The sequence below is a fragment of the Pristis pectinata genome, chromosome 4, assembly GCF_009764475.1.
Source record: "Pristis pectinata isolate sPriPec2 chromosome 4, sPriPec2.1.pri, whole genome shotgun sequence".
Lineage (NCBI taxonomy): Eukaryota > Metazoa > Chordata > Chondrichthyes > Rhinopristiformes > Pristidae > Pristis > Pristis pectinata.
Window position 1 is genome coordinate 17187845 of NC_067408.1, and position 27074 is coordinate 17214918.

Here is a 27074-nt window from a genome sequence, read left to right on the forward strand (position 1 = left end):
ACTCACCCCACCTCACCCCTTTCCCCAACCACCCACGTGCACCGTGGACACTTTGTTCTTGCCAATTCACCCAACAACAGCTTTGCATGTATTTGGGATGTGGGAGGAAGCCGATAGACCTGGGAGAAATCACATGGTCGCAGAGGACGAACACACAAACTTCACACAGACTTCACTGGAGGTCAAGAATAAACCTGAGTCACAGGAGCAGTAAGGCAAGCAGCACTACCTGTGGCATCATTGTTCCTCTCCAAATAAATAATTAGTTAGGTGAATAATCTTACACCAACTGTAAATAGTTAATTGATAGAATAATTAAATATACATAGATAGCTGCTATTAATTAAGGCTGCGGTTTGTTTTAGGTGAAAGCTGTGCAGTATATCGAAGAACTATGCATGCCATGTGCTGTGAATGTTGATACACCATGGTATCAGACACTGTTGTTTGTTGAGTGTTGTTTGCTTTCAATAAATGATGTTTGGTTGGAAGATCTTCTCTTCTTACTGAACAACAATATATTCAGGAACGTACAAACGTTATGTTTACGCTGCATCCCAATTATAAGTACCTATTAATGTCTTTTGTACTGTCCTCAAGTCCAGTATGATTTTTCATTCAGTAAGCTGTAGCTCTTGCAAATCCAGTGTAGACACAATCAAATGACACTCCTATGCTTTGGTGTCTATACATATTTGTATGGTGACCAAAATATCTTGCAATGTTGTTGACTCCAGTAGCTGGCATGTAAGTTAGGGAACTCTAGTAGCCATTAAGGCAAAAGTGATCTGTTGTTAGCTTGTCCAATATCAATCATATATATTAAATGCAATGTCAAAAGGAACAGCTAACTGCAGCAGGTCCTGGAACTTGGTTAACCAAGCTGGTCCCAAATCACTGTGTATGATTTTGAAGTTGGACGGACAGTAACATCACTGAGATCAACACTGCAAAAGCTGCTGACAGGATATCATTGACTCATTCCTCCAAGATGGGAACTAAGCCAATCTTATTTTGATATCCTCACCAACAGGTTCAAGTACAAAACTTAAACTCTAAATCAAATATATTACTTAGTAGATGTATTAATTGTCTAGTTAATTCAACCTCATTGCAAGCATTACACTGGATAAGGTTAATGTTAAATCCCAATGGAGAACAGGCATACAGCAGGGAAAGGGTGCCCTTTGCTATTTGATGGCAATCCCATAGCAATTGCTTCAGAATCGTCAATGGAGCTGGCCCATCATTCTCTTCCATACTGCACTGAATACAAACATATAGCCATCAGATCCCTTAGCTGGGCCCAATAATGGTTCAGATGTCATTCAGACATTTTGTTAGTCCTGGTGATAATTTGTGATGAATGGTTCATTTGTGATGAACGTGGTTGGAAGTGGATGTAAAAGCATCTAATTTTGCATGCTCAAAACAGCATGTGAACACTCCTCATTAGAAAACACCCACCTTCACAAATCCACATTGATAATACTCAGGGGTTATAGGTCCTTAAGTGTGTATGGCAATGCTAGAGATAAAATAGGTGAAGCATTATAATTTGCCAGCACAGAACAGTAGTATGCTTCTAATGGCCTGAAGCTGAGAGGGAATACCGATTGTTATTACAATGTTGGATCCACCTGGCTCGGTTTTTGAATTATCAGTAGACTTCAAAAAGATGGTGGAAATGTGATATAAAGAGCAGAAAATGCTGGAAGTCCACAGCAGGCCAGAGAACATCTGTGACATGAGAAACAGAGTTAATGTTTTCTAAGAATTTGTGGTTAATTTTAGATTATCAAAAATGCTGTGGATTATTTTCTGTAAATCCTGGAGTAACAATTAACTCAACAAACAGATAGAGGAACAGAGCTCACAAAAATTGCTGGAGGAACTCAGCAGGTACAGAACTCCTTCTGATTGGAATTTTGCATATCAAGATTAATGATAATATCTGTGAATGTATTGCTACCATTCTCAACCACATCCTGGACACAGCACACCAAATTAGGCCACTCAATGGGAACAGATTCACTCCATTCACCTGATTCACTTCCATCATGATTTTATACACCTCTATCCAATCTCATCCCTGCTTTTCCAGTCTACCCTCACTACTGAAATCCTTCTTCCCTGTAAGCGGCTGCTATGATGTTGGGAAGCTCAGGAGAAAGCTAGGGTGGATCATATACTCAGCACTTCTGGCTGCGGATTTTCGCTGGTGTTATAGATCAAGTGGAATTGGCTATATATTTTTGTTTCTGAACTGAAGAGTGTTCCTGAAATAAACTGCAGCCTATCAGCCAAATTAAACACTCCTCACATTATTCCGTGCATTTAATATCTGACCTTAGTTTATGTGAGAGTGCAGAATTAAAGTGACTGCTCTTCACCTTGACCCAGATTGCATGTCTTATGCAATTTTGCAAAATTACTTATTGCGTATACCTTAGAGATCTAAGCGAGCTGCTCTTTCAGGCAAGGTTGAAGTATCCCGAGCTGGAAAAAATCTTCTGGCTCAGTGCTTTGCCAAGAGGTACACAGCTCTGGTGTACAAGCTGCTTAAATTTCAAACTCATCCACCTCATGTGAAGCAACATTGTGCAGTCAATTTAGAAAAAAAAACAAGACAAAGAGCAGGAAATTGTCCAAAGGCTGTCCTTCAGGATCCTCACTTGGTGCCTTATGGCTGCGTTTTATGTGGGGCAGTCTTAGAGTTGCCAGCGTTGCAATTCAACATTGTATTTCTCAGCACGTTATTTTGTTGTAGCATTTGACAGCTTTGACAGCAGGCTACTTAGGGCTTGTTGGAATTGGAATTGGTTTATTATTGTCACTTATACCGAGGTACAGTGAAAAACTTGTCTTGCATAACATTCATACAGATCAATTCATTACACAGTGCATTGAGGTAGTACAAGATAAAACAATACAGAATGCAGAGTAAAGTGTCACAGCTACGGAGAAACTGCAGTGCAGGTAGACAATAAGATGCAAGGTCATAACGAGGTAGATTGTGATGTCAAGAGTCCATCTTATTGTACTAGGGAACTGTTCAATAGTCTTATAGCAGTGGGATAGAAGCTGTCCTTGAGCCTGGTGGTAGGTACTTTCAGGCTTTTGTATCTTCTGCCTGATGGGAGAGGGGAGAAGAGAGAATGCCCAGGGTGGTTGGGGTCTTTGTTTATGCTAGCTGCTTTACTGAGGCAGCGAGAAGTATAGACAGAGTCCATGGAGGGGAGTCTGGTTTCCGTGATGTGCTGAGCTGTGTCCACAGCTCTCTGCAGTTGTGGTCTCGCTGACTGTCAAAATGTTTGGTTGCATGGTTGATTTGGGCAGGGCTTGTTCTGTCTCACCAAGGATTCCTCCCAGCTGTTTCTAGACGTTCCTGCTGGTAAGATTGGTGCAAGTTAAATTTGAATTTATTTTGGAGGAAAGTTTCTGTGCTGACCACACAATCCCAGCCATCATACCTTTTGAGTGACTTCACGCCAAATATTATCCCAGTCATTTAGCCTGGGATGATGTTTAAATATGGGAAAATGGGAACCAAACCTCTATGCAAATATATGGTTCCCCTTGCAATATGGAACTATTGGAGATCCTGGTTGGGCTCCAAGTTTTCCAAAATGTTCTGTCCTAATCCTTTTGGTCTGTGGAAAGTTTCAATACAAGCTCTGCTGGCACCTTTTTTTAGGGACACCCCTTAAATTAAATGATCCTAGATGAAAAGGGACCCATCCCAGTTCTTGATATTATTGCATTTATGCCATGTTAGGATGTAAAGGGACTTCAAGGGGTTACGGATAAGCTGAGTGAGTGGATAGGAATATGGCAGACAGAATATAATGTAATTAGGAAGGCACATGGTATGTTGGCCTTCAATACAGGTAAAGATGTCTTACTGCATTATATAGGGGCTTGGTTTTCTTACCTAAAAAAGAATACAGCTGAAATAGAGGGAGTGCAGCAAAGATTCACTAAACTGGTCTCAGGGGTGGCATATTTGTCATATGAAGGGAGATTAAGTAGGTTAGGTTTGTTTTCTCTAGAGTTTGGAAGAATGGGAGGAGATTGCGATGAAACCTATGAAATCCTTACAGGACGACAGACCAGATGCAGGGAAGATCTTACCCCTGGCTGAGGAGTCTTGAACCAGAGCTCATAGTCGAGCTGTAAGGAGTAGGCCATTTAGCACTGAGATGAGGAGAAATTTCTTATTGCAGAGGGTGATGTGGAGGCTCAGTCAATGAGTTCAATAAACAGGGAGTGATAGAGTTCTGGATGTTAAGGGATAAGGGGATAATTCAGGAAAATGTCATTGAGATAGATGGTTAGCTGTGATCTTGATGAATGGCAGAGCAAGCTCGAAAGGCCAGATAGCCCTACTCCTCCTCCTGTTTCCTAGGAATCAGTGAGGAGTTTGCATGGATCAGCAAGGACAGCATTCAGTGGCAATGTGGGTATTGCAGAGGTTAGTGAGGGAAAGCCGAGGGAAAAATAATTCCTGAAGGTGTGTGGGTTTGATCAACTGCAAGTGAGGAAGTGATGGAGACAGGTGATATTTCAGAGATGGATGTGAACAATCATGGTGATGGCCTGGAGCTTAGCTGTTAAATATGACATTATGTGCAGAAACTGCAAGGAATGACATTGTAATTGTGTTATGATATCGGTCCCACATTTGTATAAACATTACAAATAATGAAACTCATTTTATTGTGAGTTAAAAATAGACTGTCTCTTAAAACACTTTTTGCTGAATGTGGAGCCGAGAGTTCCATCAGTCCCCTTGTCTCTGATTCCTTTCCAACCCCTCTCAGCTGTGACCTCCCTCTCAACTGCTCCCATCCAGCCTGAAATGAAGATCATTTTCATTAGCAAGCTATCTCCAGATACCCAACAGATATCTGCACCTCTCCAATCCTGTGCAAGTGAGATGTGGAGCACAATATTCACCCTGCCTTGGGCCTACCCATTCCAGTGCAGCAATTATTATTCCATAAATGGGGTGGCAGAGTGGTAAAATGGGTAGCGATGCTGCCTCACAGCTCCACCGATCTGGGTTCAATCCTGACCTCCAGTGCCAACCCTGTGGAGTTTGTATGTCCTCCCTGTGACTGTGTGAGTTTGCTCTGGGTGCTCCGGTTTCTTCCCATTTCCCAAAGGTTTGCAATGAACAGGTTAATTGGTCACTGTAAATTGCTCTAATATGTAGCTGGTTGGTAGAATCTGATGGGAGTCGATAGGAATGCAAGGGGAATGAAATGGGATTAGTTTAAATGAGTGCTTTAAGGTTGGCATAGACAGGTGGGCCAAAAGGCCTAATTCTGTCCTCTGTAGCTCTAACTGTTCATCCTCTATTGACCAACTTCCAGGCCTCTCTGCTTTCCAATCCCTCATTATCCCAAACACAATCAGTCCTTCCAGTATAATTTCTCACATTAACTCCACCATCCTTTATCATTATTTCTGCCTATCGTTATTATATACCACCTGCCGCTCAGTCGGTAATGTCCTCCTGCTTAATCAGAAGTGTCCAAGTTTAAATTCCACTCCATGGACTTCAGAGAAGTCTGACATTACAGTGCAATAGGTAGGGAACACTGCAGAGTTGGAGGTGCCATCATTTAAATGAGAGAGCCCACCTGCTCTTTTTTTGGACAAAGGGGTGTCATAACATAAGTTGCTGGGATGCTTGTGGACAAGACACACGATTTTGAATTCCTCCGTGGCACCAAGGGAAATTAAATTCAAGCAATAAATAAATCTGTAATATAAAGCTAGCATCTGTGTTGGTGACCATGAAAATACTGTATTGTAAAAAAGATGTTTACGAGTATGGCTCCTGGGGTGAGAGAATATAGTATTATGAGATTTATACTGGGATGAGGAATTACAGTTTCAAGGATAAATTAGAGAGGTTGGAGCTGCTTTCATTAGCACAAGAAAGACGAAGGAAGATTTGATGGAAATATATAAATGATGAGGCATCTGTAAAGAATACTGCTCCCATTGGTGAAAAATTTGAGGACTGAGGTCTCAAGCATAAAATAAAGGAGAAAAGAATTAAGGGAGACATAAGGAAAAAAAAATGTAGGTAGTATGTGATTGGAATCTTGAATTCAGGGCCTGCAAATGTGGTTGAGGCAGGTCCCATTGTGGCCCTCAGAGGTAATTTGACAAACATATCGAGAGGAAAAAGTTGCAAAGGCTATGGAGAAAAGGCTGGGAGTGGAGCGAGTGAGTTGCTCTAGTAGAGAGCCAGTGTGGCTATAGAGTCATCGAGTCATAGAGCACTACAGCACAGAAACAGGCCCTTCGGCCCATCTAGTCCATCCTGACCTGATCTTCTGCCTATTCCCATCTACCTGCACCATATCCCTCCAAACCCCTTCCATCCATGTACCTATCCAAACTTCTCTTAACTGTTACAATTGAACCCATATCCACCACTTCTGCTGGCAGCTCGTTCCACACTCGCACCACCCTCTGAGTGAAGAAGTTTCCCCTCAGATTCCACTTAAATATTTCACCTTTCACCCTAAATCTATAACCTCTCGTTCTATTCTCACCCAACCTTGGGGGAAAAAGCCTGCATCCATTCACCCTATCTACACCCCTCATAATTTTGTAAACCTCAAAAAGATCTCCCCTCATTCTCCTGCGCTCCAGGGAATAAAGTCCTAACCTATTCAACCTTTCCCTATAACTCAGATCCTAAAGTCCTGGCGATATCCTTGTAAACTTTCTCTGCACTCTTTCAAGCTTATTGATATCTTTCCTGTAGGTAGGTGATCAGAACTGCACACAATTCTCTAAATTCAGCCTCACCAATGTCTTGTATAACTTCAACATAACATCCTGACTCCTGTACTCAGTACCCTGATTTATGAAGGCCAATGTGCCAAAAGCTCTCTTTACGACCCTATCTACCTGTGATGGGCTGAGTAGCCTTCTTCAGTGCTGTAACCATTCAATGATTCTGTAATACGATTCTATGGTTCACTAATGCCCTTCAGGAAAGGACATTTGCTGTTGTTACCTGGTCTGATGTTCATATCCCACCAGTGTGATTGGTTCTTATCTGCCTTCTGAAATAGTGCAGCAAATTGCTGAGTCCCAAGAGAACAATGACTCCTGGCCTTGCCAGAAATATCCAGATACTATAGATGGAAAAAAACAAAATCATCTCATGCTGCAATCTTGAAGACAAGCAGAGGAGTGATCCCTGCTGTCCCAGAAACATTTGTTCCCTCTCAATATTACTGAGAAACATGTTAAATGGACATTGCTGTTTTATGGGATCTGCTGTGTGGAAATTGACTGCTGTTTTTCCAACAGTGACAGCGCTTCAAGAATTACTTCATTAACTGTAAAGCACTTTGGGTCTTCTTGAAGTGGATGAGAAGGGAACTCACCAGATTTATTCTTCTCTCTTCTTATGAATATGGTAGTTAAGTAGTACAACTTTAACATCATGGACTACTGTTTAACTGTGCATTTATAGAGTTGTGCGTATCAGATAATTAAATAGCCAATCAGAAAATATATCTTGAGCTGTAGGTCATATTTCACAGGCCTAACTGAATTGAATAATTAATTTCACTCACAAGTTTTTAACAGATGCTTCAATGCATGAAAGTAATAAGATCCCTGTTGCCTAACCAGCGCTTAATTCATGCAGCCAGCTCTCCCTGTAGTGTAAAGATTAGTTGAAAACTAAACCATGGTGCCTAATCGACCTGTGGAAGTTTGTAGCAGGAAGCTGAGGGTAGTCTTCCTCCTGATTACATTACCAGAGGAACATAGAAGAATTATTCACAAGAAGGTCACATTGATATCAGTGGTAGGATGATTGGCTCCCCTGTTGCAGGCATTGCTCTTGTTTTATCATTAGTTTGACACTGGATTTGCATAGCCATATTTGTCAGTGGGCTCCAAATTTTCAACAGGATGGTACCAGTCTGTAAAATTGGTATGTCAGTACCTTGTCCATTGGAATCCACCTAAACGGTTCAATTTACAACTGGCATCAATTCATTATCCCTAGAATGATGCAATGCTCTGGAGATACTGATATATCTCACGGTAAAACTGGCCCTTTCACTTACTCATGCAAACTCTTACCTCAGTCTTTCCATTAATCCCCACTCCATCATAAACTCTCCTCCACCCCCAATTCTCCACACAACTAATGCAACAGATTATAGATTTGTGTCAATAACTGTAAAGAATAAAAATATAAAAAATCATGTTGAGAACCTTGATCAGTAATGCAAAGACTGAGACAGTTGGACAAATGAACAGATAACTTTCCTGATGCACCATCGGTGGGAAAAGTCTCAGGTAATATTTGTGATTGGGGAGATCTTAATTGATTCTGCCAGCAGGCGCTCTTTGCCTGCCCGTCCTTGGATAAATTCCAGAGGATTTTTTCTCCAAAAAACCCTTTGAATCCGCTGCAAAAACCAAACTGCCAGAGGAACTCAGCAGCTTAGGCAGCATCTGTGGAGACAGAGGGATGGTCGACATTTCAGGTTGAGACACAAAACATTAACCATCCCTCTGCCTTCACAGATGCTGCCTGACCTGCTAAATTTCTCCAGCAGTTTGGTTTGCTCCAGATGAGATGAGATAAGATTTCTTTATTAGTCACATGTACATTGAAACACTCAGTGAAATGCATCTTTTTGCATAAAGTGTTCTGGGAGCAGGCCGCAAGTGTCGCCACGCTTCCAGCGCCGACACAGCATGCCCACAACTTCCTAACCTGTACGTCTTTGGAATGTGGGAGGAAACCAGAGCGCCCGGAGGAAACCCACGCAGTCGCAGGGAGAATGTACACACTCCTTACAGACAGTGGCCGGAATTGAACCCGGGTCGCTGGTGCTGTAAAGCGTAATGCTAACTGCTACACTACCATGCTCTTGTGTCTCCTTTGAATCTACTGGCAGGATAAACAAGCCAATGCCTGCATCTTCTCCCAGGTCAACATTCCCAAGCATGAGGTCCAAATCACACCCATTCAGCTCCGATGGGTTGGCTGCACCTCTCGAACAAAAACAAAAATGCTGGAATTACTCAGCAGGTCAGGCTGCATCTATGGAATGAGAAACACAGTCAATGTTTCAAGTCTGATGAAAGGTCTCCTCTGACCTTGGAAATCTTTGGGGCTTAGTCAGTTGCCAAACCAACATGTTCGAAGCAAATGTTGGATGGCAGACAGTAGCATAATTTCAAGGCATAACATATGGCGGCTGAGACCAAAGGAATTTTCCTGGCATTCAGGCAGAGGGTATCAGCAGGGTCTTACATTCAGGAAGGTAGCCTCAGTGAGAGAGGCCTAAACTTTCCTTTGTATGGGCAAGATGTGCCATCCAGCTTCATGAGGAAAGTTTCGACCTATCCAGCCATCATTTCCCAACCAAGTCCCAGAAGAACATGAGAAATTAGACAGGCGTAGGCAATGCCAAACAAAACCTGTTCACCTTTATACTCTGTCCTTGTAGCAGTGAAGGTGAGCATTCCATTTCCCTTCCTATTTAGACTCTGTGCCTGCATGCAAACCTTTTGGACTTCATCAGTTAAACAGTCCTCCTCAGCTCCAACCAGACCAAGGTCAAACGGCAACCTCTTCTTGTCTGTTTCAGTCCCATAGCAGGCCACAGAATCCAAATGAGCCCAAAGGCTTTAAATTAGTGGGCCTCAAAGTGATCACATTGGGAAGATTTCACACACAACCTGCATAACCCCCACTCTGTGCTTTTTTTAAAAAAAAAATGCTGTTAAAGAAATAAGCTCCACATAAAATGAGGCCAATGAGTTAAAATAGCTTGGTTTGCTACCTAATGACCTTGACATGTTTAAAGGTCATCCCAGCTCTTCCTGCTCCACAAACATTTTGCTTGTTTGTTTGTTAATATATTCTGCCATTAGAATGGCTTTAAGACAATTTTGTTTTGCTTGTCCCTTAAACTAAGCTTTCAAAGTGAGTGCAACATCCTGGGGATGTGAAAAGGGCTTTGGTGCTCCTGCAGTCGCCAAAGGGAGAGCATGTCAACACACTTGTCCTCATGGTGAGTCGAGATGAATAAGAGGTTGTGAAGTAACAGGATTATTTTATTGAAAAATATTACTTCACTGGATACTCACTGTCCAACACACTAAGTTGTTTTCCTGTGACATTATTTGCACTGTATATATGAGGACATGCTGTCTTATTTGGGGATTTTTGAATCTCACATCATGTACTTCATGGAGCAGAGGGAATTACTAAGGATGCATATTGGTGCCCATGTAATACAGTCAATAGTTTGAGAATGAACTAGGAAATGCAGGCAATTAATAAAATGAAATGTTTCCATGGTGGAGGTTTGAAGCTTCTGCTCTCTGTTCACCTGCCAACCTAGCATGAGATCAATTTCCCTAATATCTGAGAGCAGAAGAGAGGCAGCATTCTCATAATTGCTTAAATTCATGTCGAGCTGAAGAATAATTGGTGTCTGTTTCTGTCTGTTTCAAAGCCAGCCAGAAACCTTTCTGAGGCAATAGATTTTTGTTTCCTTGGCAGTTTTCTTTCAGGTATCCTGCAGTGAACATATCTGATAAGGAAGCACCTTTCTGGAAAGGTGTCAGCCATATATCCGCTGTTAATGACCTTTCACCACACCCTCCACCATTTCTATTTTTCATTGTGCTACAATTGCTCAAACCTGGATTGACAATATATTTCTTATTTTCTTGCAGAGTGAGATACAGTGAAAACTGTGAAGTAGAATCCCACATTATATGGTGAGTAATATTGCATGATGGAACAAGAATTCTGATTAATTTACAGTTCTGTGTCCAAGGAATCAGAATAGACAGTAATTATTCTATTCAGTCATGTCTGCAACAAAGACATCTATCTCATATTGACTCCATGTCAACAATTGTGCATGCACAGAATGGGATTGGTGGAAAATAAATTTGTCCTTCCTTTTCCCTGTGTCTCTTTGCCTCCATATGCTTATCTAACAATCTCTTGAACTCGACCAATGTACCTGCCTCCACCACTACCCCAAGCAGCGCATTCCATGCACCAACCACTCTCTGGGTGAAAAACCTCCCTCTGATATCTCCCTTGAACTTCCCTCCCATTACTTTAAAGCCATGCCCTCTTGTATTGAGCATTGGTGCCCTGGAAAGAGGTGCTGGCTGTCTACTCTATCTATTCCTCTTAATATTTTGTATGCCTCTATCATGTCTCCCCTCATTCTCATTCTCTCCAATGAGTAAAGCCCTAGCTCCTTTAGTCTCTCCTCATAATCCATACTCCCTAATCCAGGCAGCACCCTGGTAAATCTCCTCTGCACCCTCTCCAACACCTCCACATCCTTCCTATAATGAGGCGACCAGAACTGGACACAGTACTCTAAGTGTGGTCTAACCAGAGTTTTGTAGAGCTGCATCATTTAATCACTTCTATAACCAATCTGCCTCAATCATCCATCCCATCCCTATGGGTATCTCAGTCTTTTCCAATTGGGAAAGACAATTTTGAATAATTTCCTCCCTAACCATCCTTCAGGCGATTAGATTCTTGATATCAAGAAATGCTTGAGATCACTGGCATACAGTGAAGTCTATGAGATCAGAAAACATCTTTACTGTGGTCCAAAAGATTTGTGGTTCAGAAGTAGCTGTGCCTCCAGCCAAAATGTCCCAGTATAATTACAACATTGGCATTTACCTGATATTTGGAAAATTGCCTAAGTATATCCTGTTCACAAAAAAGCTGGACAAATCCCACACAGAACATAGAACGGTACAGCACAGGAACAGGCCCTTCATCCCACAATGTCTGTGCCAACCATGATGCCAATTTAACCTCATCCCATCTGCCTGCACATGATCCATATCCCTCCATGCCCTGCCTGTTCCTGTGCCTCTTAAATGTTGCTCTTGTATCTGCCTCCACCACTTGATCTTGATCAGCTGAGTAAGTGGGCCAAGGAATGGCAAATGGAGTTTAATTCAGATAAGTGCAAGGTGTTGCATTTTGGAAAGTCAAATCCTATAGGACCTTCACAGTGAACGGCAGGACCCTGGGGAGTGTTGTAGAACAGAGTGAGCTTGGAGTACTAGTACATGTTTCACTGAAAGTGGAGTCACAGGTAGACAGCCTGGTGAAGAAGGCTTTTGACACTCTGGCCTTCATCAGTCAGGCCACTGAGTATAAAAGTTGGGAGGTCATGGTGCGGTTGTACAGGACACTGGTGAGGCTGCACTTGGAGTATTGTGTTCAGTTTTGGTCGCCCTGCTATAGGAAAGATGTTATTAAACTGGAAAGGGTGCAGAAAAGATACTGCCAGGACTTGGGGGACTGAGTTATAGGGAGAGGTTGGACAGACTAGGACTTTATTCCTTAGAACGTTGGAGACTGAGGGGTGATCTTATAGAGGTGTATAAAATCACGAGGGGTGAATACACTTAGTCTTTTTCCCAGTGTTGGGGAATCAAGAACTAGAGGGCGTAGGTTTAAGGTGAGAGGGGAGAGATTTAATAGGAACTTGAGGGGCAACTTTTATTACACAAAAGGTGGGATGTATGTGGAATAAGCTGCTAGAGGAAGTGGTTGAGGCAGGTATAATAACAATTTTTAAAAGACATTTGGACATGTACATGGATTGGAAAGGTTTAGGAGGTTATGGGCCAAACACTGGCAATTCGGACTCGCTTGGATGGGGCATCTTGGTCAGGATGGACCAGTTAGGCCGAAGGGCCTGTTTCTGTGCCGTATATCTTTATGACTCTTATGACACTTCCCCAGTAGCACCTTCCAGGCACCTATCACTCCCTGTGTGAAAACTTTCTTCACTAATCTCCTTTAAACTTTCCCCTTCTCACCTTAAATCTATACCCTCTAGTATTTGACGATTCCACCCTGGGGAGAAAGACTGACTATCGACTATGTATGCCTGTCCTAATTTTATATATTTCTGTCAGGTAGCCCCCTCAGCCTCTGATACTTCAGAGAAAACAATCCAAGTTTGTCCAATGTCCCCGTACAGCTAACACTCTCTAATCCAAGAAACATCATGGCCTAATCTAAGCCTCCACATCCTTCCTGTAGTGCAGCAACCAGAACTGCACACATTACTCCAAATGTGACCTAAACAAATTTTTATACAGCTGCAACATGACTTCCCAATTTTTATATTCGATGTCCCGACCGATAAAGGCAAATATATTGTATGCCTTCTTCACCACCTTATTTACTTGTGTGGCCACTTTCAGGGAGCTATGGACTTGCACTCCAAGATCCCTCTGTACATCAATGTTCCTAAGTGTTCTGCCATTTACTGTATACTTTCCTCTTATGTTTGACCTCCCAAAGTGCAACGTGTCCCACTTGTCCAGATTAAACTCCATCTGCTGTTCGTCCACTCATATTTCCAACTGACCAATATCCTGCTGGGTCCTTTGAGAACCTTCCTCACTATCCACAACTCCAGCCAGTTTTCTGTTGTCTGCAAACTTACTAATCAGCCCACCTACATTTTCATCCAGCAACAAACAGTTGAAACCCTATTCAGGACCTAATGATCTTGATGCAGGATTTCAACCTGAAATGTTGAAAATTCCTTTTCCCCAACAGATGCTTCTCAACCTGCTGAGTTCCTTCAGCAGACTGTTTGTGGCTCCAGACTCCAGCATCTGCAGTCTCTTGTGTCGACATTTTCACCCAAATCATTTATATATATCACAGACAACGGAGGTCCAAGCACTGATTCCTGCGGAACACCACTGGTCACAGACCTCCAGTCAGAATAACATCCCTCCACCACTGCCCTCTGTCTCCTATGTCCAATCCAATTTTAAATCCAATCGACCAAGTCTCCCTGGATCCCATGTGCCTTAATCTTCAAGATCAGCCTACCATAGGGGACCTTGTTGAATATTTTACTGAAGTCCATGGAACAACTTCGACTGACCTACTCTCATCATTCTGAAAATTTATGGAGTTATGATCACTGTTGCCAAAATGCTCTCCCACTCAAACTCCTATCACCTGGCCAGGCTCATTTCCCAACACCAGTATGGTCCTTTCCCTGGTTAGATTATCAACATCCTGTTTCAAGGAACCTTCTGAGATGCACCTGACAAATTCTGCCCCATCTAAGCCTCTGGCACTCAGGAGATCCCAGTCAATACTGGGGAAATTAAAGTCATGCACAACAACTTTCACACCTTTCCATAATCTCTCTACATAATCTGTTCCTCAATTCCCATTGGTTATTGGGAGGCCTATAGTGTAACCTCATCATAGTGATTGCACCTTTCTTATTCCCAGTCTCTGCCCATATTGCCTCACTGGATGAGCTCTCCAGGTTGTCCTCTATAAGTGCAACTGTGACATTCTCCCTGATCAGTCGCGCAACTATTCCATTCTTCTGCATCCTTCTCTATCACATCAGAAACATGTAAACCCTGGAACATTGATCTGCCAGCCCTGCCTTTCTCTCAAGCAAGTCTCTGTCATGGCCACAACATTGTTGTTTCATACACTAATCCAGGCTCTGAGTTCATCTGCCTTACCCATAACACTCCTTGCATTAATATTAATACGCTTCAGACCGTCAGTCCCACCTTGTTCATTAATCTAGCCCTGTCCCTCCTTCCTTTCAGACCTAACCTCTGTCATCACCTCAATCCCTCCACTTGCTGACCTACTGCTCTGGTTCCCACCCCCCTGCCATGTGTTTAAATCCTCCCTTGCAACAAACCTTCCTGCAAGGATATTGGTACCCCTCCATCTGAGGTGCAACCGAGCTAATTCTAATGCAATTAAACTATTTTCATCAGCAAAGGAAGGGAACTTGTGTTGACAGTGCCGCTGTAATGACAGAACTCAGCACCCCAACTATTCCATATCTCTTTGCACCAATGATCACACAATGCACTGGAAAAGGCAAGAGAAAACACGGTCAGCACAACTTTGCATAGCTCAATTCTAATAAACAAAACCCACCCTGGAAAAGTGACCAACCTGCTACAAGAAGATTCAGTCAGCCTTATAGAGTTTGTTTACAGATTGCCAAGAACTCTTCCCTTGCCTGCAGGTTAGACTGCAACAAATGGATGAAGACCCAATAGTGATGTTAGAGTGGAATGAGTTCTACGACAAGACAAAATGAGCAGCAAGCAGCAATATTTGTGTAGGAGTACAGGGTATATAAGTACAAAACACACTTAGCAAAAGGCAATAATTCACAGGTAGCTCAGAGCTATTGGTCTTTGGAGCCTCCCATGCACAGGCAATGCTGTCTTCAATTGCTGTCAAATCTTTTTTCCAAGTGCTTAGCTTTATCCTCCACTCCTCAGGCATAATGTATATATGGTCTTTAAAGAGTCCACTTCATTTCTTTGACTCCAGTGATCAAAAATGCCACAGCCATGGAAGATCCCGTGCGACCTTTTAGCTCCACCCAGGTCAGCAGATCATAGTAGTTCAACTATTGTTCATCAATATCTCCCTCACACAGAAGCGTTGTCTTCCGAGTACGAAAGCAGACAACTTGTTGATTACCTTGAAAGATTACCTTAGAAAAGCTATTGTCCCAGTCCATACAATTGTTTCTGGTTTAAATCCTATATTCATCCCCATTCCTATCCAAGTTCTCCTTCTGGATCTCCAATCTCATGAACTATTCCTCATATCCCCTTGTGCTCACCATCTTAGTTACCGAACAGTTTTGGTCTGGCTCATCTTTGTTCACAATTGTTCTAAACAACAAACAAGCAACTGATTACACTAACAATTATTACACAGAAAGAGTACTTTAACAAAGAGACACATTGTCTCAGTTTTGTAGCATTTCCTCAGATAATTACATCTATCTACACTTCCCACTGCCTCAGTAAAGCAGCCAACATAATCAAAGATCCCACCCACCCTGGACATTCTCGCTTCTCCCCCCTCCCATCAGGCAGAAGATACAAAAGCCTGAAAACATGTACCACCAGGCTCAAGGATAGCTTCTATCCAGCTGTTATAAGACTATTGAACAGTCGCCTGGTATGATCAGATGGGCTCTTGACCTCACAATCTCCCTAGTTATGGCCTTGCACCTTATTGTCTGCCTGCACTGCACTTTCTCTGTTACTGTAACACTTTATTCTGCATTCTGTTATTGTTTTCCCTTGTACTACCTCAATGCACTGTTGGAATGAAATGATCTGTATGGATGGCATGCAAAATAAACATTTTCACTGTGTCTTGGTAGATGTGACAATAATAAGCCAATTTACCAAACCCGAAGATTCTTATTGAGGCCAGCAGAAACAACAACACACATTTGGTTTCTATGTTAGGTAAACATTATTTTAATCCTGAAATTACATAGCTAAACATCCCATTGTGCCTTATGATTACAATTTTTTTGTTATTCAGAAGTCAAAGATTGACAGGAGTTTGTTCATTGCTGTGATGGTTGTAAAGAAAAATGAGTTGCAGACCTGAGATGAATCCACTTCATAAACACAACGTGTTCACAACTAAAATATATTATTAAAGAAGATTTAGGAGAGGTTCCCAACATGCAGTAACCTGCTATAACACATTTTCCTCACACTTTATTCCCAAACTGAAAAATAGGTGACTTGTCCTCAGTTTCTTTCCGCTCAATTTCCCCTCATTGAGCAAGAACACCTGGAATCCATGCATCTTTATGTATCCACCTTCCTGTGACTGGGATGCTAAGTGGAACGAATATTATCTGCATTTTCGCTCTGTAAGATGAGTTGCGATTTACAGACCTACCATCTCTTATTTTTAAATTCTACCTTCCTTTGAAATAATCAAATATTTATGTAAAATTATGTAAGATGTCTGTGTTGTGAAGCATGCAGTTAATTTTCCCTCAGGTAAAATGTCAAACTTGTCTTGTCATTTATAGCCTGCCTGTTATTTTAGTTGATGGAATAATAATTCAGAAATGAAACTCTTCCTCATAATAGAGATAAACCATTATTTTCACTTCTCTTCCATAAATTCTAATATTTTAAAACATTGATATTAGTTTTGAAAGGAAGATGTTGGTACAATAAATCACAAATCTTTCAGATAACCTGCTATTTCTTATGAATGTACTAAAAATTTGAGACAGCAAATCCTGTTAAAACTTGCATTTATATTACACTTTTCACATTCTTTTCAGAATATTCCGAAGTACTTAGCTAGGAAATGTTTTGTAATAGTAGACACTGTTGTAATGTCAAAATGCAGCAGCTAATCGTGGACAGCAAGATCCCACCAGCAACAATTTATGACCAGATAATCTGATTTAATAATATCAAGCAAGGGCTAACTATTGGCCAGGCCAATCAATTAATTAAAACCAAGGTTAAAAATAATTATTACAAAAAATAAGTAATGAGTAGGGAGGAAACAACTCACAAAAGAACTTGTGATCATGTTAGATCAACTTAGCAATTCACCAGATTGTTGTCTCAGGTTCAGGGAAATGAGTAGTGATCTCATCGAAACACTGGAAATATTCTCAGGGCTTGACAGGGATGATGTGTTCCCAAGTTGAAGTGTCCAGAATTAGGAATTATACTTTCAACATCAGGGGTCAGCCTTTCTGGACGGAGATGAGGAGAAATTTCTTCATCCAAAATGTAGTAAATCTTTAGACAAGAGGGCTGTGGAGGCTTGATCATTGAGGATATTCAAGACAGAAACTGATAGATTTTTGGACATCAAGGGACATGGGGTAAAGGCAGTAAAGTGGGGCTTGGTAAAATATCTTCTTGAATGATGGAGCAGGCAGTAGAGGTTGACTGGCCTCCTCTACTTCCATTTTCTATGTTCTTTAAAATAATCAATTGCATTATTCGAAACATGTAACTTTATGTCTGTTTTCCACAAAACTCTCAGTGTACCTACTTTAGTTTGTAACATGAAAAGTACATTCACAACATGACCATGACATTGAGATTGAATTTGTCTTTAGTAGTTTTTCATTTGTGAGGAAATGCGAAGTGGTGAGATTAAGATAAGCAGAAAGTCTGATCATTACGCTTGTTAGGATTATTACTCTCTTTAAAATTTTATTTTCCAAAAGAACCATCAACTGCGAAGTTATTTTTGTTGCTTGAAAGCAAAAATAGAATTTTATTAAAGTAATTATGTTTATTTACTGTTCAGAGTCAGAGACATGAGGAATGTTTCACTCAATTGACTCTGTCGCAGGCTATATCATTTGCATCCTCAACACCAGACTCCAGAAATGTTCACTGTTTTCTGAGCTCTGTAATGGGAAGAGATTATCAGGTAGACAGTAAAAAATTCAAGGATGTGCTCAAAGCCTCCTGAAAAAAAAATGCAACGTCCCCAGTGACTCCTGGAAACCCCTGGCCCTCAAACACTCAAAGTGGAAATGGAACGTTTGGCATGGTATTGGAAGGCTTGAGCCCATGTACTGAGAGCACACTGTAGTCCTGCATAAGCAGCTGAAGGAGTGCATCACCTCACTAACTATCCAACCATCCACCCCATCAGGTGCCTCATCTCCTGTCTGTGGAAGTGTATCATTTCCACACTGGCTTCGTCAATCACCCCGGAACCAACAAAACCAGAGCAGAAGGAGGCAGCCTAAGGAGAAGAGTATTGATGCCACTTTGTTTATTCTAGTTGCATCTAATTTCTTGAATTTAAGTTCCCCAGTGATCATAGTGGATTAAAACTCTTCTGAATAGAGTCTTAACCGCCTAACCACTATACACCATGAATATGCTGGTGTGGGTAAAAAAGATACATGACTGGGAAGTGACATGAGGAGGGGTGATGAGGTGAGGTGAGAGGGAGAGGGAGTTCTCCAGGGCAAGATGGAAGCTGTTGCAAACACTCTCGACAGAGCAGGGAGAAAGGTAATATTGTTACTAGAGGAGCATAACATAAGGGACCTTCCAATAAGGTAGGTTGGAAAAGGGCAAAGGCAAGGGGACAAAGCAGAGACTTTGGAAGAGGTTGATGAAGTCATCCATACATTACGCTGAAGAACGCCTGAGTAGTGATAAAGTGCCATGATCACAAACAAAGGCCATCATATGGGACTTTGTCTGAAGCTGTTTAGTAATTTGATAAGAGCTTTGAAATTATGCTGCCAATAGACCAGCACAGTCCTCTAGAATAATGCCATATAAATCTGACAAGAATGTTCATCAAGGGTACGAGGGGATGATTCTGAAAGCTGACAAACATCATTCAGTTTGGATTATGTTATTGTTTACATCTGTCAAGATCTGTACAAATTACAGTGCAAAGGAATTAACCCCCTCTTCTCAGTTATCAAATAAGACATCAGCTGACAAAGGGATGAATCAAGAAATAGCCTTCAGTTCGCAGTACCTGAACATTGACTCTGCACATAATTTTGGAAAGAGTTAAATAATTAAGAGGTTACAATATTAGTTCGCTCTTGTCAAGGTCATTCAGGAGTCATGTTTTTCCGAGTGTAAGTAGCTGAGATAAGTGCCTGTGATTGCAGCATGGAAACACAGTGGCAGATGAAAGCCATTCAGCTCCTGAGCCTGTTTAGACACAGAATGAGATATACCTGCTTGCCTCCATATTGCTTTACTTGCCTTTTGCTAACAAATATCTATTTGGTTAGAATTGACCCCACAAAAAGTGTGTGGTTGAGAGTACATTGAAAAAGTGAAAGTCAATTTGCTTCCTCTCATGTTGGCTTCAGGACATTCACAACCTTTCTCTTGCAAGCTTGTGCAGAGGAATACCTTCCTCTGGGAGGTTGGTGCTAATCAAAAGAACATAAATCATGGACTGCAAGTGGGACAATTTTGCATGCAACAGGAGCACTGATCACTGACATGTCTACAAACACTACCATGGTCAAGATGGATGAATCGATGAGATCTCATCAGCTAAACACTTTGAAAGGGTATACATTCTCAAAAGTATGCTAAAAATAAAAGGATTCCGGAAGATTGGAGGGTTGCGGATGTTGTTCCCATATTCAAGAAAGGGAGTAGAGATAGCCCAGGGAATTATAGACCGGTGAGTCTTACCTCAGTGGTTGGTCAGCTGATGGAGAAGATCCTGAGAGGCAGGATTTATGAACATTTGCAGAGGTATAATATGATTAGGAATAGTCAGCATGGCTTTGTCAAGGGCAGGTCCTGCCTTACAAGCCTGATTAAATTTTTTGTGGATGTGACTAAACACATCGATGAAGGGAGAGCAGTAGATGTAGTGTATATGGATTTCAGCAAGGCGTTTGATAAGGTACCCCATGCAAGGCTTATTGAGAAACTAAGGAGGCATGGGATCCAAGGGGTCGTTGCAACGTGGATCCAGAACTGGCTGGCCCACAGAACGCAAAGAGTGGTTGTTGAAGGGTCGTATTCTGCGTGGAGGTCGGTGACCAGTGGTGTACCTCAGGGATCTGTACTGGGACCCTTGCTCTTTGAGATTTTTATAAACGACCTGGATGAGGAAGTGGAGCGGTTGGTTAGTAAGTTTGCGGATGACACAAAGGTTGGGGGTGTTGCGGATAGTTTGGAGGGCTGTCAGAGGGACGTAGATAGGATGCAAAGTTGGGCTGAGAAATGGCAGATGCAGTCTAACCCAGTTAAGTGTGAAGTGGTTCATTTTGGTAGGTTAAATATGATGGCAGAATATAGTATTAATGGTGGGACACCTGGCAGTGTGGAGGATCAGAGGGATCTTGGGGTTTGAGTCGATAGGACACTCAAAGCGGCTGTGCAGGTTGACTCTGTGGTTAAGAAGGCATATGGTGTATTGTCCATCAATCGGGGAATTGAATTTAGGAGCCGTGAGGTATTGTTGCAGCTATGTAGGTCCCTGGTCAGACCCCACTTGGAGTACTGTGCTCAGTTCTGGTCACCTCACTACAGGAAGGATGTGGAAGCCATAGAAAGGGTGCAGAGGAGATTTACAAGGATGCTACCTGGAATGCAGAGCATGCCTTATGAAAGCATGTTGAGGCAACTCGGCCTTTTCTCCTTGGAGCGACGGAGGATGAGGGGGGACCTGATAGAGGTATATAAGACGATGAGAGGTATTGATCAGGTAGATAGTCAGAGGCTTTTCCCCAGGGCTGAAATGGTTGCCACAAGAGGACATAGGTTTAAGGTGCTGGGGAGCAGGTATAGAGGAGATGTTCAGGGGTAAGTCTTTTCACTCAGAGAGTGGTGAGTGCATGGAATGGGCTGCCGGCAACGGTGGTGGAGGCGGATACAATACGGTCTTTTAAGAGACTGTTGGATAGGTACATAGAGCTGAGAAAAATAGATGGCTCTGGGTAAGCCTTGTAATTTCTAGGGTAGGGACATGTTTGGCACAGCTTTGTGGGCTGAAGGTCCTGAATTGTGCTGTAGTTTTTCTATAATCCAATCATAAATTATTGCTATCAGGCCTTCCTGATAAGGATTAAAACCTAAATTTTTTTCCCGTAATTTCAATTTTATATGGTGTCGGAAAAGAAGGTAAAGTAACTTTTAAAAAAGTTCTAATCTGTAAATATCGAAAAAAATGTGATCTAGGCAGATTGTTTATTAGACAACTTTTCAAAAGATAAAAAACAGTTATCAATGAATAAATCTCGAAAACATGTTATTCCCTTCATTCTCCATAAGGAAAAGGCCGAGTCAATTCTGGATGGTTGAAAGAAAAAATTAGATTGAATAAGACTTGATAAATTAAATTTATTCAATCCAAAAAATTTACGAAATTGAAACAATATCCGTATTGTATGTTTAACTATTAGATTAGTCAATTGTTTACTCAATTTAGTAAGTGCAAAAGGGAATGAAGCTCCTAAAATAGAAACTAATGAAAATCCTTGCACTGATTCACACTCAAGATGTACCCAACAGGGACAATGAATTGCATCTGAATCTTGTGCCTAGAAAATTAAGTATCTAATATTAATTGCCCAATAGTAAAATCTAAAATTAGGCAAAGCCATACCACCATCCTTTTTTAATCTTTGTAAATATTTCTTATTTAACCTTGGGTTTTTATTCTGCCATATATATGAAAGAATTTTGGAATCAATAGTGTCGAAAAAGGATTTCGAAATAAAAGTTGGAATCGCCTGAAATAGATACAAAAATTTTGGTAAAATATTCATCTTAACTGCATTAATTCAGCCAATCAATGATAAAGAGAATGGGGACCATTTAGTAAATAATTGTTTGACGTAATTAATTAAAGGTAAAAAGTTCACTTTAAATAAGTCCTTGTGTTTCTTGGTAATTTTAACACCCAGGTACGAAAAATAATCAGTCTCTAATCTAAATGGTAATTGCCTATAAATTGGGACTTGCATGTTTAATGGGAAAAGTTCACTCTTATTAAGATTTAATCTATAACCAGACAAAACACTAAACTGAGCAAGTAGTGATAATACTGCAGGGATATATTTCTCCGGGTTAGAGATATAAAGTAACAGGTCATCTGCATAAAGAGATATCTTATGAGTCCCCTTTCCACGAGTAATACCAAATATGTTAGAAGAATCCCAAATGGCAATTGCCAAAGGTTCCAAAGCAATATTAAATAATAAAGGACTCAGAGGGTAACCTTGTCTAGTGCCTCGAAAGAGCCTGAACAAGGGGGGGTCTCTGATTATTAGCAAGTACTGAAGCAATAGGTGTGCGGTAAATCAATTTGATCGCGGATATGAAATTTGAACTAAAATTAAATTTCTCAAGTGTGTTAAATAAATATTCCCATTCGACTCTATCAAACGCCTTCTCGGTATCTAATGAAATAACACATTCTGGAATTACAGGTGAAGGGGTATATATAATATTCATTAACCTCCTAATATTAAAATGCAAATAACGATTCTTAATGAATCCTGTCTGATCATCAGAAATAATTTGTGGAAGTACCTTTTCCAGTCTGGAAGCCAATATTTTGGAAAAAATTTTAGAATCCACATTCAATAAAGAAATAGGTCTATAAGATGCACATTCAGTGGGATCTTTATCCTTTTTAAGAATTAAAGAAATAGTTGCTTCATGAAAAGATTGTGGTAATTTACCCACTGATAGGGCATCTTTAAAAATTTTACCTAACCAGGGAGAGAGAAGGTCAGAAAAGGATTTAAAAAATTCGACTGTATACCCATCAAATGGGTGCATCTAATATTAAACGTTCATTAAGTGATAATTTCGGAGTCTTCTAATTCCTTAAAAATTCATGCAGAAGAAATAGGAGCAGGAGTAGGCCATTTGGCCCATCAAGCCTGCTCCGCCATTCAATAAGATCATGGCTGATCTGGTGGTGGACTCAGATCCACCTACCTGCCTTTTCCCCATAACCCTTAATTCCCCTACTCTGCAAAACTCTATCTAACTGTGTCTTAAATATATTTAATGAACTAGCCTGTACCGCTTCCCTGGGCAGAGAATTCCACAGATTCACAACTCTCTGGGAAAAGCAGTTCCTCCTCATTTCCATTCTAAATCTACTCCCCCGAATCTTGAGACCATGTCCCCTAGTTCTAGTCTCACCTACCAGTGGAAACAACCTTCCTGCCTCTGTCTTATCTATCCCTTTCATAATTTTATATGTTTCTATAAGATCCCCTCTCATTCTTCCGAATTCCAGCAAGTAAAGTCTCAGGCAACTCAATCTTTCCTCATAGACTAACCCCCTCATCTCTGGAATCAACCTGGTGAACCTCCTCTGCACTGCCTTCAAAGCCAGTATATTTTCCTCAAGTAAGGAGACCAGAACCCCACACAGTACTCCAGGTGCGGCCTCACCAGTACCCTGTACAGTTGCAGCATAACCTCCCTGCTCTTATATTCAATCTCTCTGGCAATGACGGCCAACATTCCATTTGCCTTCTTGATAACCTGTTGCGCCTGCAAACCAACCTTTTGCAATTCATGCACAAGCACTCCCAAGTCCCGCTGCACAACAGCATGCTGTAATCGTTCACCATTTAAATGATAATCTGATCTTCTATTTTTCCTTCCAAAGTGGATGACCTCGCATTTACCAATATTGTACTCCATCTGCCAGACCCTTGCCCACTCACTTAACCTATCTACACACCTCTACAGATTCTCTGCATCCTATGCACAATTTGCTTTTCCACTAAATTTAGCGTCATCACCAAACTTAGATACGCTACAGTCGTTAATGTATATCGTGAACAGTTGCAGGCCCAGCACCAACCCCTGCGGCTCTCCACTCTCCACTGATTGCCAACCAGAGAATTACTCATTTATCCCAACTCTTTGCCTTCTATTGGTTAACCAACCCTCCAGACATGCTAATACATTACCTCCAATTCCATGCATCCTTATCTTAGGGATAAGTCTTTTATGCGGCACCTTATCGAACACCTTCTGGAAATCCAAGTATACAACATCCACCTGTTCCCCTCTATCCACCGTGCTCATTATATCCTCAAAGAACTCCAGTACATTTGTCAAACAGGACCTGCCCTTCCTGAATCCATGCTGTGTCTGCCTGATGGAACCACTTCTATCCAGATGTCTCGCTATTTCTTCCTTATTGATAACTTCAAGCATTTTCCTGACTACAGACGTTAAGCTAACTGGCCTATAGTTACCCAATTTTGCCGACATCCTTTTATAAACAGTGGTGTGGTATTCACTGCCTTCTAATTCGCTGGAACCTGCTCAGAGTCCAGAGAATTTTGGTAAATTATCACAAACGGGTCTACCTTAACTTCTGCCATTTCTTTCAGTACCATGGGATGCATCCCATCAAACCAGGGGACTTGTCTACCTTTAGGCCCACTAGTTTGCTCATCACTACCTCTTTAGTGATAGTGCTTGTATTGAGATCCTCACCTCCCATCACATCCATAACATCTCTCTTTGGCATGTTAGACGTGTCCTCCACCATGAAGACCGACATAAAATAGCCATTCCAGGCCTCCGCCATTTCCACATTACCCAGTATTAACTCCCCCTTCTCATCTTCCAAGGGACCAACATTCACTTTAGCTGCCCTTTTCTGTTTTATATAATTGTAAAAACTTATATTATCTTTTTATATTTTGTGCTAGTTTACTTTCATAATCTATCTTCCTTTTACTTATTGCTTGCTTTGTGGTTCTTTGTTATAGAGTCAGAGCACTACAGCACAGAAACAGGCCCTTCGGCCCATCCAGTCCATGCCAGCCTGCTTTTCTGCCCAGTCGCATCTACCTACACCTGGATCATAGGCCGCCATACCTCTCTCATTCATGTACCTATCCAAACTTCTCTTAAATGTTACAATTGAACCCGCATCCACCAGTTCCGCTGGCAGCTTGTTCCACACTTGCACCACCCTCTGGGTGAAGAAATTCCCCCTCAGATTCCCCGTAAATGTTTCACCTTTCACCCTAAACCTATGTCCTCTAATTCTAGTGTCACCCAACCTGAGGGGAAAAAGCCTGCATGCATTCACCCTATCGATACCCCTCATAATTTTGTATATCTCTGTAAGATCTCCCCTCATTCTCCTGCACTCCAGGAGATAAAGTCCTAACCTAGTCAACCTTTCCCTATAACTCAGGTCTTCAAGTCCCAGCAATATCCTTGTAGATATTCTCTGCACTCTTTCGAGATTATTGATATCTTTCCTGTAGGTAGGTGACCAGAACTGCACACAATACTCTAAATTTGGAGTCACCAATGTCTTATACAACTTCAACATAACACCCCAACTCCTGTACTCAATGCCCTGGTTTATGAAAGACAATGTGCCAAAAGCCCTATTTACCTGCGATGCCACTTTTAAGGAATTATGGATCTGTATTCCCAGGTCCCTTTGTTCTACTGCACACCTCAGTGCCTTACCATTCACTATGCAAGTCTTACCCTGGTTTGTCCTCCCAAAATGCATCCCCTCACACTTGTCTGCATTAAATTCCATCTGCCATTTTTCAGCCCATTTTGCCAACTGGTCCAGATCACTTTGCAAGCTTTGATAGCCTTCCTTGCTGTCCACTACGCCCCCAGTCTTGGTGTCATCCGCAAATTTGCTGATCCAGTTTACCACATTATCATCCAAATCATGAATATAGATGATTAACAACAACGGACCCAGCACCGATCCCTACGGCACACCACTAGTCACAGGCCTCCAATCAGAGAGACAACCATCTACTACCACTCGCTGGCTTCTTCTGCTAAGCCAACGTTGAATCCAATTGACTACTTCATCCTGAATGCCAAGCGACTTAACCTTCTGGAGCAGCCTCCCATGCAGGACTTTGTCAAAGGCCTTGTTAAAGTCCATGTAGACAACGTCCACCGCTTTCCCTTCATCAACCTTCCTGGTAACCTCCTCGAGAAACTCTTAGATTGGTTAGACATGACCTACCACGCACAAAACCATGTTGACTATTCCTAATCAGGCCCTGTCTATCCAAATACTTATATATCCTGTCTTTCAGAATACCCTTCAATAATTTATCCACGACTGATGTCAGGCTCACTGGCCTATAACTTCATGGCTTATTCTAGAGCTTTTCTTAAACAACAGAACAACATTAGCTATCCTCCAGTCCTCCTGTGGCTAATGACATTTTAAATATCTCTGCCAGGGCTCCTGCAATTTCTGCACTGGCCTCCCACAGGGTCCAGGGGGACACCTCATCAGGCCCTGGGGTATTATCTACCCTAATTTGCCTCAAGACAGCAAGCACCTCCTCTTCCATAATCCAGATACGGTCCATGACCTCACTACTCTTTTTCTTCAGTTCTATAGACTCTGTCTGTTTCCTGAGTAAACACAGATGCAAAAAATTCTGCTTAAAATCTCCCCCATCTCTTTTGGCTCCATGCATAGATGACCACGCTGATCTTCAAGAGGACAAATTTTGTTCCTTGCTATCCTTTTGCTCTTAATATAGCTATAGAAACCCTTTGGATTCTCTTTCACCTTGTCTGCCAGAGCAACCTCATGTCCTCTTTTAGCCCTCATGATTTCTCTTTTAAGTGTTCTGTTGCATTTCTTATACTTGTCAAGCACATTATTTGATTCTAATTGCCTATACCTG

The 27074-nt window shown here is 41.6% G+C and overlaps 1 long non-coding RNA gene across 1 annotated transcript in view; it reads left to right on the forward strand.

Moving 5' to 3' along the window:
- Positions 1–10796, forward strand: part of LOC127569710 (uncharacterized) — a 339255-nt gene extending 328459 nt beyond the window's left edge. The window contains exon 5 of the long non-coding RNA XR_007956233.1: positions 10750–10796. This is a non-coding gene — a long non-coding RNA (uncharacterized LOC127569710). The remainder of the gene's footprint in view (positions 1–10749) is intronic.
- The last annotated feature ends 16278 nt before the right edge of the window (positions 10797–27074 follow it).